Source organism: Saccopteryx leptura, chromosome 9 (assembly GCF_036850995.1).
Source record: "Saccopteryx leptura isolate mSacLep1 chromosome 9, mSacLep1_pri_phased_curated, whole genome shotgun sequence".
Classification (NCBI taxonomy): domain Eukaryota; kingdom Metazoa; phylum Chordata; class Mammalia; order Chiroptera; family Emballonuridae; genus Saccopteryx; species Saccopteryx leptura.
Genome location: NC_089511.1, coordinates 68,502,824 through 68,520,518, shown reverse-complemented (window position 1 = coordinate 68,520,518; position 17,695 = coordinate 68,502,824). Strand labels below are relative to the sequence as shown.

Sequence of the window (17,695 nt, the reverse complement as noted above, 5' to 3'; positions counted from 1 at the left end):
TGCTTAAAACACATGTGTGGGAAAAATAGAATTTCAAATTAGCCTGGCTTCTGGGTTGTGGCTAGCTTATTTAGGCAGACTGAAAGGTCAACATATTAAAAAACATTGTGATTTGGAGGCATGGATTATCAGCAATCAAATTTGAAATGCATATTTGGATGTGATATTAAAATCATTACCCACTAAAAAAAATTAACTCAGTAGTAGCATAGGAAAATTTATTAAATGGAGAAACTCAAAATATACAGAGTACAGACATAGCTATTTCCATTTGTTATTTCCTATAAATAGTTTGTCTTCCTTTTTTTAAGTAAAGTATTGGAATTTTTATAGAAAAAGTTATTCCTGTTTCAGAAGAGTAATATATATTATACTCATTGCATGAATTTTGAAAGCACAGAAAAAAACAGTCTGTAATCTTATTGATGTATTTCCTTATAGTCTTTTTTTCTCTGCATGGCTTTAGAATGAATTGCAATAATTCTGTACATAAAATTTGGAACCATGTTTTTTCTTTTAACCTTAAACCAAAACATTTTCCAAATATCTATTCTATGTAGATGTTATTTTACATTGTTGTGTAACATTCTTCCAAGTAAATAGATATAATTTTATTAATCATTGTTGAACATAAGTGCTATGATAAACAGTATGTATTTGTTAAAAATAATTTTTTTTAGGTTCTATTCTCGTGTGAACTCGAATTAGAGAGCATTAGAGTTGAAGACAAAGGTTGTGATTCTTAAGATTTTTTTTTACTGCTTTTCTTCAGGCATTGTAAAATTCCTTGTCTACCAAATGAAATATTTATTGAATGTCTCTGAAATGCAAAACAGTGTTATCACGGATGGGCACATAGAAGTGTTTGGGAGGACAGAATCCCCTCAATTTACAATATTTCAACTCATCAACTTTCACAGATAGCAATAAGGCTACATGTCAGTGTAGAAATCCTTCACCTCTGCCTGAAAACAACAGATAATATTATTGACTATTTATATTACTTTGGACTTTAGAACAATATAATTTATAAATAACTTTTATTAGAGCACCGTCTATACATAGTTCTGATTTATATAAATTTTATGATACAACTTTGACAAAGAGATAGCAGAATTAGGAAGAATAAATGCTTTATAATAAAAGTTTGGAGAAACTAGAAGTATTTGCAGAAAATCTGTAGGTAGCAGAGAGGAAAAGAAGGATGGGGGCACACTCAAGAGAATGGCTAGAGTGGGAGTCATGGAAGATAGGAATTTTTCATTTTGTTGTTGAATTTGGGAGCTGCCATGGTAGAAACAGAATATATTGAAGGAAAAATAAACACTGAGGAATTGGTGATCAGTGCAACTGTTTAAATTTTGGAGGTGGTGGCTGGTTCACAGAAATCAAACTGAAGAGAGTAGAGATATCAATATTATTTGGTGGAAGGTGAGTTGAATTATAGGGTTGGGAATTCTTAAAGAATATATTCTACCTGTAATATTTTTTCAATTGTGGAGTTTTACTTTTAAGTAATATTTAGAGGAAGACCATAAGTAGGAAAGGATGAGAGTTCTCTTTTCTGTTTACCAAAAATTTCTTTTTGAATGTTCCTCTTTTTTCTTTGGAAGAGAAGAGGTTTTAATATTTAAGAAGAGAAGTTGGCAGGCCAATATTGCCCGAAGGGATCTTATGTTATCTAATGGAGACTTAAAAATAGTGTTTATTTATAAGTTATTGGCTCATGGGAATATCAGTCTAGAGACTCAAAAAACATGATTTTCTGATTTTTGTTTGGATATTGGATTTTAAGTGACACAGCAGTCTGAAGGGGGAACTTTTAAGTTCAGCCAAATTGCAAATCTAATGGAAAGTGACAGATAATTGAGAATACAGAATTATTGGAAGTGAACAGGACTATTAGCCGTTGCACCTGATTTTCATGTGCATAATTACTGTTTTTAACTACATTATTGTTGCCTGGGTCACGACCAGTAATCTGCTTCCAATTTAATCACTAACTTCCAGGGTCTGAGAAGTGATTTAGAGTTTCTATGTGCAAAATTATAAGTTTATGTGAACTTTATTTGACACCCCCACTCCCCTCCCTCTTTTTCCTGCCTTTTATTATCCTAGCCAGTATACTTATGCTTCAGGTCTGTCCATCAATGAGGAAATTTATTTGGTGGAGAAAGCAATATTTAGCACAAAGAAGGACCCTCAAGTAGTAGAACTTGAGCACTTTAGGTACTTTATATCAGCACTGCTTGAAATGTGATCAGCAGTTCTGAATCTGTTACTGGTTCATGAAAGGACATAAGAGTTTGTACCAGAATGTAAGTCATCTATGCTCTAAGAATTTGTAGCAAGACTTTCTAGATGAATGAAATAGTTATTGATTTACATTCTGGTGCAAGTTTCTTATCTCATTGCAGACCTGTACTTTGAGTAACATTACTTAAATGAAGCTACTATATAACATTCTTTTTTATAGAGAAGACAGAGAGAGGAAAGGGTGGGGGGAAGGATCAGGAAACATTAACTCTTAGTAGTTGCTTCTTATATTTGCCTTGACCAGGCAAGCTGGGGGTTTTGAACTGGCAACCTCAGCATTCCAGGTTGATGCTTTATCTACTGTACCACCACTAGTTGGGCATTCAGTATATAGCATTTTATCTCCTCTATTCTATATACATTATCAGGTAGATTTGGGAAAACAGCTGTGCTAGACTTGCTTGCATGTACTTTGCATGATTAGTGCATGAGCATGTGGCAGAGCCACATTTGCATAGCCTGTGTAAAGCTTTCTGTGCTTTCCTTTGGTGTGGATTGCTTGCCCGCCACTGTGAGGGACCGTTTTGCTGTTCATTCACCTGCTGCCATGAGAAGTGGTTTTCCCCTGCCTGTTTGCTCGTCTAGCACTGGGAGACTCTAATAACAGGAATGGCCCACCACTTTCCAGCTCCACAGTTTCTCTACCGTCTGCCCAATCCAATGTGAACCTGCCTGGCTACTGCCACCAGCATTACACCTGATGTAGTGGGCTGGATTTGGATCAGATTATTATGGAGCTGCTGACACCCTCGAAAGGTGAAATAGAGGAGTGGCTGTTCTTGAGCATGTGGTTCCTGGGGACTACCCTGTTGGCAGCCATGGGCTGCATGTTTTTTATAGCCGGATGAGCAGAAACTGGAAGCTTTGTGCGTGAGACCACCTGAGTTTGAGAACTCCAGTATGAGCTTGAGACTGAGAACCAATGACGGCTTGAACAGTTGCTAGAGAAGGAGGCTGAGTGATTTCAAGAGCGGCAGTGTGAAATGCAGGCTGAAGACCAATGGCACCTGGAACTGGAATGGTTGCTTGAGAAGGAATTATGGGCTTGAGAGCTGCAGTTTGCCCTAAAAGCAGAATGTTGGCAGAGACCGTTGTTAGAGAGACAGCTGTGGGTTAAAGAACTCGAGTTTCAGCTTCAGGCTGAGAGCTGGCAGGTGCAAGAGCTGAAGTGGTTGCTGAAGAAAAAGGAGGAGGAGGTTCGGGCTGAAACAGCCATCAGCAGACTCAGAACCTGGCTGGTGGTCACCCAAAAGGTAAAAACTCAGCAGCCAAAAGTCCCTCAGGGGCAGGCACAACCCCCTCTGCAAGTAGCTGAGCACTTTGTGGTCTGGCCCACACCCAGACAGAGTTGATGGAGTTAGGGGTGAAATTCAGGTAGAAACCCACCGAGTCCCTGGCAGCTTGGTTGCTGCAATTGTGGGACATAGGTATGATGGCATCATGCTCTCCAGAACAGAGATGGATAAATTAGCTGCCATTACCATGCATTCCTCCTTGAGGCAGCATCTTCAGAACTGCCATGACAATCCAGGAAACCATACCTTATTAAAATGTGTAATGGCTGCCATTTGTGCAGTCTGGCAGAATGCTGGAGACTTGCCAGGGTCAGTGGCAGTCATATCCTGAACTGTGACAGGCCCTCTGGGAACTAGATATGAGGAATGCTGCTTTCAACCTGAGGTCCCATGGGCCAGATGAGGGAGTATTTATAGCATGGAGGAAGAACCTTATTCTCTGTAGTGCCCTATCATCCCCTTTTGGGTCACTAGTGGCTATTTTTAGCTCGTATGTGGGACAGCCCATCAATGTGTTTACACAGACAGTGGTAGGTTTGGGGAAGGTGGAGGCAGCAGGGGGCCATAATACCATGTGGGCTGCTGCTTGTGCTGCCCTCTCACCTGCTGACTAACAAGAGAAACAGGCTTGTAAAGGTTACCCAAACACAGATGTGGGTAGATTTAATTGTGGCCATGGCAGATAGGGAGAAATTAGGTGGCAGATCTAACAAACTTCTTTTAGAACTTTGGCAGCAGCTTAAGCTAGCACAGAGGTTCCAGCTGCTGAAAAAGCAGAGGAAGATGGTGGCCCCAGGAGCTGCCAAGAAAATGGCTGGTGCTTGTGTTGTACAACTGCAAGACTACTTGATGGAGACAGCTTAGGGAGAGGAAGATCCCCAAGACCTATTATTCCAGTTTGAATAAGGAGAGGGCCAAGGGATTCATCTCATGGGGATAAGCGAGGACAAAGGGATTCATCTCATGGGGATAGTCAGAGGCCAAGGGACTCATCTCATGGGGATAGGCAGGGGTCAAGGGACTCATCTCATGGGGATAGTCGGAGGCCAAGGGACTCATCTCATGGGGATAGGCAGGGGCCAAGGGACTCATCTCATGGGGATAAGTGGGGGGCCAAGGGACTCATCTCATGGGGATAGGCAGGGGCCAGAAGCCCCGTGTGAAATTGATAATCTACTGGTCCCCTTGTGAAGCAAGTATTGGTGCTAGAAGACAATAGGTGCTTTTATTTTAGCAGCAGTAGCAGCAGCAGCAGCAGCAGCAGCAGCAAAGAGAACTGCCAAGGCAGCACAGGCCTTGAATGTGTTTGACCCCACCAGGCCCCTGTAAATTTGCTGAGGGGTTTGTGGAAATAGAGCACTTATGGCAAGGTGCTGAGGTCCATTGTCAAAAAGCTGCGTGGCTAGTTGCCTGTAATGGACTTTCACCTTGGGTGATTTGTACAGACAGCTGTACTGTCTATTGCGGACTGATCATTGAGTGGTGTAATGGATTCTTGAAGCAGGGACTGCAACAGGAGGGGAGCCTCAGCTCCCTTGCTGAATGGACATGCTGCTTGTGGACAGTATGGGAGACCTGATGGGCAGAGGGTGCCACGGCAGCTGTGAAGGCCCTCCTGCACTGGGAAGCTGCTCCCATCCAGTGGCAGAGACGTACCAAGGTTACTTCCTTCAATGGACATGGCCCTGGACTATACAGGCCCTCCCACCTACTGTGTGGTAGGGGGCTAGGTGAGCCTCCAGTTAATTCCCTGGGCAGAGTGCTCAGGGAGATATTGTGAAGGGCACCTTTTAATTATTGTCATTTGGGTATGGCTTATGCTGTTTCTGTTTATGTAATGTACCTCACTCCTCACATAGGGACCATCACAGAAGATACCTGTTGTGTAGATTATGATGTGACCAACTCTAAAGGGGTGGATTGTTGGGAAACAGCTGTGTTAGGCTTGCTTGCTTACGCTTTGCATGATTAGTGCATGAGCATGTGACAGAGCCACGTGTGCATAACCTATGTAAGGCTATGGGGTGCTTTCCTTTGGCATGTATTGCTTGCCTGCCACCGTGAGGGGCAGTTTTGCTGTTCATTCACCTGCTGCTATGAGAAGTGCTGTTTCCCCTGCCTGTTTGCTTGCCCTCTGTGGGGAGAATCTAATAAATGGGAAATGGTCCATTGCTTTCTGGTTCCACAGTTCCTCTACTGTCTGCCTGAATCCAATGTGAACCTGCTTGGCCATAGCCACTGGCAGTACAGTGGAGTATTAGGATGGAGGTGTACAATTAATGAGATAATAAATGAATTACCAGGTTTCAGTTGATGAGAATTCTGGAGGTGGTATCAATGCAAAGTAACCCTGGGCTAAAGCTCACTGAGAACCCACAGAATGACTGAGGCAAGATTGCTGGAAGGACTACAGTTGGGCATACTCTAGTGTTGGCTTTGGAATTCCTCACTCAGTTTAGTTGACTTTGTACCAGACCTTATTCTTAGTGCTGGGGATAGTTACTAGTGAACTAAATAAAGGCTCTGACTTCATGGCGCTTCTTTTCTAGTGTGTGTGTTTGTGGGTCAGGATGAAAGGGGAGTAAGAAATAAAACCAATTTCTCTGTAAGTTTCTAAAAGAGGCACCAGAATCTGTCTTAGTCTAGGGCTGGAGCTTATACATAGGTCATGGGAATTTGCAGAATTATAAATTTACTTCACTCTTCCTTATAGCAGCCATATGGTTGAATTTAACCAATTTTGCCTCCTGCTATTCTGGAATATTTTAATGTTTCTACCTGTTGGTGAAGACTGATGTTCCCCAGTAAGGCCATGCAACTTTTGCACCACCTCTCTGCCTTCCCAGTGGCCTTCGTCTACTAGGGACTCCTTAGGCCTTTCCTAGACCCAAAAATGAAAAGTTAAACACCTGGTTCAACTGAGTCTTTCCAAGAACCAACTCCAGGCAACTCTCTGATTGGTTGGGACCTAAGCCATGCTGGTTAAGTGTTTTAAATATCTCCTCTATTGGTAGGCAAATGTCATCCAGTAGGGTTTTGCAGATTTCTTAAGGTTTTGCCTGACCCTCTAGTCACAACAATGAACAAATATGTAACAGTTAATTAACTAGACCCTAATTTCTGCACATTTAGGCTGTCTCTAGCATTTTGTTATAATTCTATAATATTTGGTATTTATCTTTGTATATATGTTCAAGTTCCTAAAAGTGGCATTGCTTAGTCTAAAACTTTGTACATATAAAATTTTCTGAACATTGCCAGAGTGCCTTCCAAAGAGATTTTACTAGTGTACACTCAGATCAACAGTGTAGGAGACAGCTCTCATTTCTTTATCTTGTCAAAAAATATTTCCCCCCAAATTTAAAGAATGTCTTACTGAAACTAATTTATCCTCTTTTGTGATGATATCAGGAAAAAAGGGGAAGAGAACAAAATTAAATTAATTTAGTATGGATGGCTCTTTTTTTTTGACAAGAGACAGAGAGAGTCAGAGAGAGTGACAGATAGGGACAGACAGACAGGAAGGGAGAGAGTTGAGAAGCATCAACCCTTCATTGCAGCTCCTTAATTGTTCATTGATTGCTTTCTCATATGTGCCTGGACTAGGGGGCTACAGCAGAGTGAGTGACCCCTTGCTCAAGCCAGTGACCTTGGGCTTCAAGCCAGCGACCTTTGGGCTCTAGCCAGAGACCACGGGTTCATGTCTATGATCCCATGCTCAAGCCAGCGACCCCTCTTTCAAGCTGGTGAGCCCATGCTCAAGCCGGTGACCTTGGGGTTTCAAACCTGGGTCTTCCATGTCCCAGTCTGATGCTCTATCCACTGAGCCACCACCTGGTCAGGCAGTATGCATGGCTCTTAATGAAACTATATCAAGATACTGTGAGAGATCACTGCTCTATTTTCTAATTAATTATATTTTGATGCTGTATTAAAATTTGCAGGGGAGCAACATCAAATTTATTGGTTTTAATTTTCAGTAGCTACCTTTTTGATATATAGGACAACATTTGTCAGTTCTCAATGCCATGATTACTCAAAGATGCAAACACTAATTCTGTGATAAATTGTGGTTCTCAACCCAGAGTACTTTTGCTCTCCTGGGGACATTTGGTGGTATCTGGAGAAATTTTTGGTTGTCACATCTGGGAGGCTGGTGCTTCTGTCATCTAGTGGGTAGATATCAGGGATGCTGCTAAATATCCTATAACACATAGATTACTCTCCTACAACAAAGAATTTTTCAGCCTAAAACATCAGTGCTCAGAATGAGAACCTTGCTGTAATAAAATATTTCTGGAAATGAACGTTGATCTAAAGAGTTAAACATTCCTTCATTATCTTTTTTCTTGTTTATCAGTTTCTACTCAATCACCTTTTGACATCTACTTCTATATGAGGTAATAATCCGTACTAAGCTAAAACTTCTGCATAACTGCCTAACTACTCCTACCAATGATAGGCAACCCCGTATTCTCCTGCCTCTCTTAAATGCCTTTAAAATTACTGTACCAACCATGAACCAGGCTTCTCTCCCTTACGAGACAGCCTGGCATGTCTTCTCTCAATAAAGCCTGTGACACTGGTCCTTTGGACTCCGACTGATTCTATCATTTGGTGCCAAACCCCGGACGGGGCTCCGGTTGCCTGGAGGATCCCCCAGCTCTCACCCAAGATTGCTACCAGGAAAGCGGCGGGTGGACAGCGGCAGCTCGTTCTGGGCTTACTCCCTGATTCTGCTTGGTCCTGGAAGTGGGGGCAGATTGGCCGGCTCTGTGACTGTGTTCCGAACCCCTGCGGGACCAGGATTAGGGATCCTTCTTCACTTCCCCTTCCTCCAGTAGGCGCTTTCCCAAATTTTTCACCCTAAAAATCTGGGGAGGTAGACCTCGGGGTTTCTTGTACACTCGCACTTATATTTTCCGAAGTTCAGGCACCTGGCCAAGAAACCTCTTACTCACTGGGACTGAATTCTCGCGGGTGATGACCTGACAATTCTTCCCCTTCCTTTCCCTACGGTTGGAAGAGGAAGAAGGGGGACGCTCCTTCTTCCTCCCCAACTCCCGTCTACCTCCGTTATCTACCATGGGGACCTCTCAATCCAAACCACCATGCCCCAATATAAACTAGACAATGGTTCCCAATGGACAGAAAATGGTACTTTCGATTACAATACACTCAAAGATCTCGATAATTTTTGCCACTAGACAGGGAAGGCCTCATAAATTCCCTATGTGCAGGCTTTCTTCTTTCTCCAACCTCTACCCTCCCCCTGTTCCTCTTGCTCAACCTACCAAATACTTTTAGCAAGAAGCCCTTCTCCCCATCCTCCTCCAGCACCCCTCTAAACTCTGATATTTTTGACCCCTCTGACCACGTGGTGCCATCACCAGCACCTCAACCTCCTTCCCCATATAACCCCGACACAGAGCCCCAAACCACTTCCCCAGCTTCCCCCTCCCCTCTGCTTTCCCCTCCTAACCTCCGCCCTCGACCTCCTGATCAACCTCGTGCACAACCCTCCTCTCAAACCCCACACCTGGCTGGTTTCTATCCCCTACGCGAGGTGGTGGAGGCAGAAGGCATCATTGGAGTCTCCATCCCTTTCTCTCTGACGTATCCCAGGTTGAACGCGGGCTCCTTTTCCTCCGACCCAGACACTAACATAAAAGAATTCAAATACTTTACATAATCCTACGACCTTACATGGCACGATCTCTACATAAACCTAACCTGTTCCCTCACTCCCTCCAATAAGGACCGAGTCTGGACTACTGCCCAGCAAATCGCAGATGAGGCCCATACTAGAAATAATGCCAATCCCATAGGTACCACCGCAGTTCCTAACACAGACCCTCACTGGAGCTACCAAACAGACCACCAAAATAGGACAGCTAGAAACCTTATGGTTGACTACCTCCTCCAAGCATTAAACAAATTAGCGAATAAGGCTGTAAACTATGACAAAATCAAGGAAATTGTCCAGCGCCCCCAAGAAAACCCTGGAGAATTCCTTGAACACCTATCCCAGGCTCTCTAAAAATATTCTAGAGTAGACCTTACAACCCCGGCCGGCACGGTTCTCTTAGCTCCCACTTTATATCTCAATCCGCCCCAGACATTCAGAAAAAACTTAAAAGGTTGGAGGATGGGCCAGAAACACCCCAAAGGGATCTCCTAAACTTTGTGGTTAGAGCATTTCATAACCGGGAGGAACAGGAAAGGGAGGACCGGAAGAGGAGAGATCAGGAAAACTACCTCATGCAGCCGAAGGCCCTCTGGGGACACCCTCCAGCAGGCTCAAAAACCCCGCAGAAGGGGTGTTCTGGAACTTCTTCAGACCCACCGGGGCCCTGCTTTAAATGCAGACAACATGGCCACTGGGCTAAGCACTGCCCAATTCCCCAACCCCTCCAGGTCCCTGTCCTCACTGTCACCTTGAGGGACATTGGGGGGTAGATTGTCCCAGACACTGAAGGGGGACTGGAACAAACCTCCCCATAACAAATCCCACACCCGGATCTCTGACAGATTTTCTGGGACTGGCGACAGAGGAGTGAAGGGGCCCTGGGCAGCTGGCCCCGGTTCTCATCACACTCCACGAGCCCAGGGTAAAACTTCGTGTGGCAGGTAAGCCTATCTCCTTTCTTGTAGAACACCAGGGCCACCTTTTCCACCCTCCCTGAATTTTCCGGCCCTCTCACCACCTCCAACACAACAATCATTGGAGTCTCGGGAATTAAAACCAATCCCTTAATCACTCAACCCCTCCTATGCACTCACTATAGAGGACATCCAATTCACCCACCGCTTCTTAGTCATCCCACAATGTCCTACCCCATACTGGGTAGAGATGTCCTCTCCAAATTCCGAACGACCCTAACCTTGACGACTACACATAGCAATTCCTCAGCCAATACTCTCCTTTTGCTGGCGGCAGACACGGACTCGGTCACAACCCTCTTCCACTTCCCTCAGAGGAGGTAAATTCCATAATCCGGGACACCTCCCAACCCTCAGTTGTCAAACATCACACTCCCTCCTTATTCATCTCAAGAATCCCAACACCTACCCTTTTATTCCCCAATACCCCATTTCTCTAACCCATCTAAAGGGTCTCAAACCCTTAATCTCAAAATTCCTCCAGGTGGGATTACTAAAACCAACCAATTCCCCTTTCAATACTCCCATACTCCCTGTTCTAAAGCCCAATGGCTCCTGTCGCTTAGTGCAAGACCTCAGGGCTATTAACTCAGCAGTATTACCCTTTACCCCAGTCGTTCCAAACCCATACACCATCCTATCCTCAATCCCCTCCTCGTCCTCCTTCTTCACAGTATTAGAGCTTAAAGACACTTTCTTCACCATTCCTCTAGATCCACATGTCAAAATCTCTTTGCCTTCACATGGACTGATTCTGATACTATGCATGCCCAACACCTAACTTGGACTGTTCGGCCCCAAGGCTTCAGAGATAGTCCTTATCTCTTTTGCCAAGCATTAGCTGCAGATATCCAACTACTTCCTCTACCCCACAGTTCCCTCATCCAATACTTCGGTGACGTCCTGCTTTGCAGCCCTACCCTCAAACAATCTCTACAAGACACCTCTCTCCTTCTCAATTTCCTAGCCAGAAAAGGCTATCGAGTATCCCCTTCCAAAGTTCAGCTCTCCCAACCCACTGTAACCTACCTAGGAGTACAAATCTCTCACAACGAAAAGGAAATAACTACAGACCGAAAAGGCCTCATAGCATCAATACCTGTCCCAAAACTGACCTCCTCTCTTTCTTAGGAATTGCTGGCTTCCTCTGCTCATGGATCCCCAATTGCAGTCTCCTTGCAAAACCACTCCATGAGGCCACAAAAGGGCCCCGGACGAACCCCTCAATCCATCCAGACCTATCCATACCACCTTTATAAAGCTACAACAGGCACTTATACACGTTCCTGCATTACACTTACCAGACCTAAACCAAAAATTCATTCTATTTGTACACGAAAATCAAGGATTAGCACTTGGTGTCCTAGGACACCACAGGGACCTTCATTTGCCCCTGTAGCCTACCTTTCCAAACAACTTGATCCTACCTGCCAACGTTGGGCTCCCTGTCTTAGAGCACTGGCAGCCACTGCAGTTCTCACCTTAGAAGCAAAAAGCTTACTTTTGGACAGCAAGTCACCATTAAGTCACCACATAACCTTCAACATCTTGTAACACATAAAGCCATACAACACTTTTCCCCATCACGTCTCCAAAAACTTCATCACATTTTTATTGAAGATAACTTCTCCTTTTCTCCTTGCCCTTCCCTCAATCCTGCCACCCTGCTCCCTTCTAAGCCTACTCCCCTTATACATTCCTGCATTGAAGCCATTTCTCACTTCATTACTCTTTCCCCCCACATCTCTCCCACTCCCTTAGCTTCTCCAGACCCAACTCTCTATATTGATGGCAGTTCCACTAAGAAAGCACAAGGACAATAGAAAGCAGGCTACGCTATAGTTACAGAACAACACACAATCTTAGAGGCCCATCCACTACCTGATTATACAACCTCCCAACAAGCAGAACTCATTGCCCTTACTCGTGTCCTAATTCTCTCCAGTAACAAAACTGTCAATATATACACTGATTCCAAATATACCTACCACATCATATACTTCACAGCCAGCATATGGTGTGAAAGAGGTTTTTTAAGCACAAAAGGAAATCCTTTTCAAAATCACACATATATCCAAACCCTGTTAAATGTAGCTCTCCTTCTCAAACAGGCCGCTATCATTCAGTCGAGGTCACCAGCGGCCCTCAAACCCCATTAATGTTCGAAACAATTTAGCAGATAAAAATAGCAAAAAGAGCAGCACAAACCTCAACCAACAACATTATGATAGCATTCCTGACCTCACACCACAATAGTCACATGAGGAACACCTCCAATATCTAGGTTACTCCCCAAAACTAGGATGGTATTTAAAAGAAGGAAAAATTATCCTACCCAAAGGACAGGCTAACTCAGTCTTAACAAATAGTCACAATTCTTTCCATGTAGGGTATAAACCACTTCTAATATATGTCACAACCTTTTTAACCTGTCCCTCACTCCCTTTTATTCTTCAAAATGTAACTTCCACATATTCCATTTGCAATCCATGTTCACCACAGGGAGGGCTACGTCCTCGTTCTTTCCTTATACACCAGGCCCGTGGGAGACTCTCAGGTCAGCCTGGAAAACTGACTTTACACATATGACCCACATAAAAAAATTTGTGACCTTTTAACACTAGTAAATACATTTTCAGGATGGATAGAAGCATACCCAACTACTAGAGAAGAGGCCCAAACTGTTATAACCATCCTAACTGAACATATCATTCCCCGATTTGGGCTTCCTAAAACCCTTCAGTCTGACAGTGGTACTGGTTTTATCTCCCAAATAACACAATCTATTTCAGCATTACTAGGAATCAAATGGAAGCTTCACATTCTCTACCACCCACAATCTTCAGGCAAGGTAGAAAAAGCCAATCAGCTCATTAAAGTACATTGAAAGAAGCTCTCTCTCGAACTACACAAGCCCTGGACACAGCTCCTTCCTCTAGCCCCATGGGGCTCAGGGCCATACCACGACAACCACTTAACCTTAGCTCATTTGAAATCATGTATGGTCATCCTTTTGTCCTTCAAACAACAATAGAAACATCTTTCCCCACTCCCCTAGGCGATTGCTTCCCTTCCTACTCATACATGCATGCCATTCTCATTAACGAAGTATGCAAACTCTTACCCCAGCCCTTTCCCACTACCAGCTCCAACTTCTCAATACACCCTGGAGAGCTTGTCTACATGAGGACCAGAGAACAGACTCCTTTGGGACCCACGTGGATGGGACCACACACCGTTCTTTTGGGCCCTGTCTCCTACGCCTATTCTCTAGCTTCTTACAGAACCAAATGCAGGCCTTGACCAACCGGAAAATTGGAGAAATCTACCTAGCTCTACACACCAACCCTGAAACTTAGACTCGCCGGGCAGAAAAATTCGAGCCCCTATGACTATGCCCCTAAAGAGCAGGAAGAAGTTACAGAAGAGAGACCACCGCCCCTATAACTCTACCCTGCCTTCTGCCTTCTCAATTTTTTAATATATAAGGTCTACCAAAAAGTTTTGTCCATTTTTGGAATAAAACAAAATACAAATTTTTCTTACCATCTGTTGGGCAGATAAAAAATATTATGCTCACTTTGTTAAAGATGGCGCTGCCCATGTGGAGGCTGTCGCCCAGGTGATATTAATGTGTGTCTCTGTGGGCTGTGGGCAGGCAGAATCCTTGTAGCCTGGGGCTTGGTTTTGGGATTAAGCCTTTCCCACCCTTTTTGATGTGGTGTGGTGCAATCCCATCATGCCCCAGATAAGTAACTTTGTATTAGAGACTTCCCTATTTTGTATATTGGATTAAAGGTTTGGATTTCTACACTATAAAATGGGGACAGAACAGGAGCTTGCTCTCTTGGTTCCTGGGATGATTAGTATGAGAGAGCAGAGAGATCACAGCAGAGAGCAGAGAAAGGCCACGTGGAGGAGGCCAGAAGAAGCAGCCAAGATGGCGGAGTGTTGAGTGAGAAGCCAGTTTGTGCAGAGTTTGTGCAGAGAGAAGGAAGGAGATGGAGAACAGAGGTGAATAAGTCTGGTGAGCTAGAAACCTTTGATTCTAGGAAACTCGGATAACTCAGTAGCTTTGTGAGCACTGAATGTGAGTGGGTTTTGGAGCCCAGTGTGTGTTTTTACTTGCCCGCCGGGTGCAAGCTAGGATTAAAGATGTTGGCCCATCAGTTTTTGGCTCCGTTGTTTCTTTACCGACTGTCCGAATCCAATGTGAACCTGTCATTGCCAGGCGGCTGTGATAGTGGCCCAGGCCTTGTATACTGGCTTTATACCGTCAATAAACTTTATTAAATAATATAATTGCCATTATTATTAATGATTTCTTGCCAGCATGAGGGCAATTTGTATATCCCATTTTTGAAAAATGTTTTATCTTTTGATGTGAAAAATTGAACCAGTGCTTGTTTGATATCTTCTTCATTTTTGAATTTTTTGCCCTTCAAAAAATTTTGTAAGGACAAAAACAAGTGATAGTCAGAGGGTGCTAAGTCTGGGGGATATGGTGGATGCCCAGGCATGCTTCTGTAGCATTTCTTCCTTGTTGAAATTCGTAAAAATTACAGTGGCGTAAATGAACTCTATCAGTAGCCATGGGTACACTATCGCTTCACACATAAGACTAACATGAATCAACTTTGTTTTAGTTAATTTGCTATGTCAGTATGTATACATTAAGTGATAAAAATAGAGAGGCACACATGTGCCAAATAAACATGTGCTTATGTGTCGAAACTTGTGATAGAAACGAACAGAACTTTCCGGTAGACCTTATATTATACAAGAGTCGAGAATAATAGGTTTCAGTTCTTCAGGCTACAAATGTAAGTTTCATTTCTTTAAGCTTCAATTTATCTTTCCTTGCCATTTTGTATACTCCAACCATTTGTTCTACTCAATCACTTTTTGACATCTACTTCTATATAAGGTAATAATCCGTACTAAGCTAAAACTTCTGCATAACTGCCTAACTACTCCTACCAATGATAGGCCTCCAGGTGTCCTCCTTCCTCCCAGTAAGGCCAGTAGCCAAGGCCACCATCACAGCCGCCTGGCCTGTGGAGGTTTGAATTTGATTTGGACAGACAGTAATGAAACAACAGAGCCGAGCACTGGTGGGCCATTACCTTTAATTCTAGCTCGCATCCAGTGGGTGAGAAATACACACAGTGGGAAAACACTTCCCTTTCCATTCAGGGCTCCCAAAGCCACTGACTCATCCGAGTTTCCTAGAATCAAAAATTTCTACCTCACCAGCCTTATTCACCTCTGTTCCCCATCTCCTTCTCTCTGCACAAACTCTGCATAAACTGGCATCTTCTTCAGCACTCTGCCATCTTGGCTGCTTCTCCCCTGCAATGCTAATTTCAGGAACCGAGAAAGAAAGCCCGTGGTCTGTCTCATTTTATAGTGTAGAAATTAAAGCCTTTAAGCCAGTATACAAATAAGGAAATCTCTGATACAAAGTCACTTATCTGAGGCATAAATGGGAATCCTCATAAGAGTGCATCACCCTACATCATGGAACTGTCAAGGGTGTGAGGAAAAGGTTAGTGTTGAGAAGATCTTAGTATCAAAAGGGTGGGAAAGGCTTAGCCTTAAAACTAAGCCTTAGGCTATAAGGACCCTGCCTACTTGTAGCTTGTCCCCCACACCCAATGCAAACTATAAGCGAGCAAACATATACATCATATTTGCAAACTTACTTGACCCACACTCCCCTGAAAGCCTTTAATATTACTGTACCAACCATAGATTGGGCTGCTCTCCCTCACGAGACAGCCTGGCAGGTTTTCTCTCAATAAAGCCTGTTCCACTGGTCTTTTGGACTCCGAGTGATTCTATCAGTTTTTCCATTTTAAAGACCATTTTCTTTTGTAGACAAAATGAAAGCAAATTCAAAATATTGTCATTTTCCTTTCTCTCTGTTAGTTGTCAACATCAAGAAATCTGCCTGGGAGTGGAGGAGGGAGGTTATACCTTTCTTGTCCTTTCGCCCTTAAAAATAACCTGAAAGTTTCTTTATTGTTTCGAGTGCTTTTCACAAGTCTCTGCACATCCTAGGATGAGTCCACTCTTCTAATAGGCCAATCAATACTAGACTGATGTATTCATCCTTGCCTTTACCCTCTTCCTTCTATTTTTGTATGTTCTTTAAAAATCCTAGCTCTTTAGAAAGGTCCTTGTATACCACATTGAGTTATACGTGCATATGTTTCTCCCATTTTTCCTCATTGGTGAATGCAGTAATGGCTTTTATTTTTTGTCCTCATTTTCATTTTAGAATCTCTGGCTCTGAGACATTCTTATATTTTCTCTGAACTGCTAAGCAATCTAAGATACTTGTCTTACTTTGCTTTGTGTTTTCTTTCTTGGCTGTAATGAACTCTAAGGTGATATGTCCAGTTTTTCCCAAGGTTCCTGTCACTTTCACTTCACTAACATATTCCTCTGTTGGTAAGAATTAAGTCCAGAGTAGCAGTTCCAATCTCTGCTTCTTTGCTCTTTGAATGAGGAAGTTGCTGATGGAAAGGCAGAAGATAAAGGAGAGGAACAATTCCTCCAATTCCGATTTTAATTAACTCTATTGTCTTTCTGGCTTTGCTGTAGTCTTTTATTTTTAAATCTTTGCCAGTATCTTTATTTTGACTCTCACTTTAGTCAATTTTCTTTTAATTTTATTTAGTCTATCCATCACTTCTTTCCTGGAATTTATGTTTGGGCATTTCACTGAGAGCACAGGGTAGATGTACTCTAAATTTTCTTTTGTCTTGAGGATATTTCCCCTTGTATCTTTAAGAATTGTCTTTCTCTTTTATGTTATACAGCTTTAAATTTTTTTAAAGAGTTTTTTTTCTATTTTCTTATTTTTGAAAGACTAGATATTTATTTAGTCCTAGTGTTTGTCCTAAATGGAGGACAAATATCTTGCTGAATTTCTGGGCTACAGGAGCTACATATCCTTTTGTTTTGCAGTTTTGAATTTATAGCTTAGATCAATCAAAATCTTTTTATGAAAGAATATCAAGTTTTGTGATGCTTTATGATACCTGCATTTTTTCTTCTTTGCCAGTCTGTACTCATTAATATTTTTTAAAGACCCAGCTAAAAAGTTCACCTGTAATAGGTAGTCATTTTGGGGTAATTATTTTTAATTTTGATTACTTGTTTAACTTAGGTGCCTTATATCACACAATCTTGCATTTATACATATGCTAATTGAAAATATATTGGATGTCAATCCTCCCAATTGCATTCTTCTAGGAAAAATATAAGGGAAGGTCTTTTTGATTTTAGGGTAGGAAATAATTTCTTAACTTTAACCCCAAAAACATGGCCAAAAAGTAAAAAACTAAAATATTTAATTACATTAACATAAAACTTTCTTTGTGAAAAAAATACCATAAAAGAAGATAAATAAT

The 17,695-nt window shown here is 42.7% G+C and overlaps 1 protein-coding gene across 3 annotated transcripts in view; it reads left to right on the top strand.

Annotated features, from left to right (window-relative positions):
- The window catches only part of CTNNA3 (catenin alpha 3), a 2,003,993-nt gene that overhangs the window by 50,216 nt on the left and 1,936,082 nt on the right, over nt 1-17,695 (top strand). The gene's annotated exons all lie outside the window — the stretch shown is intronic.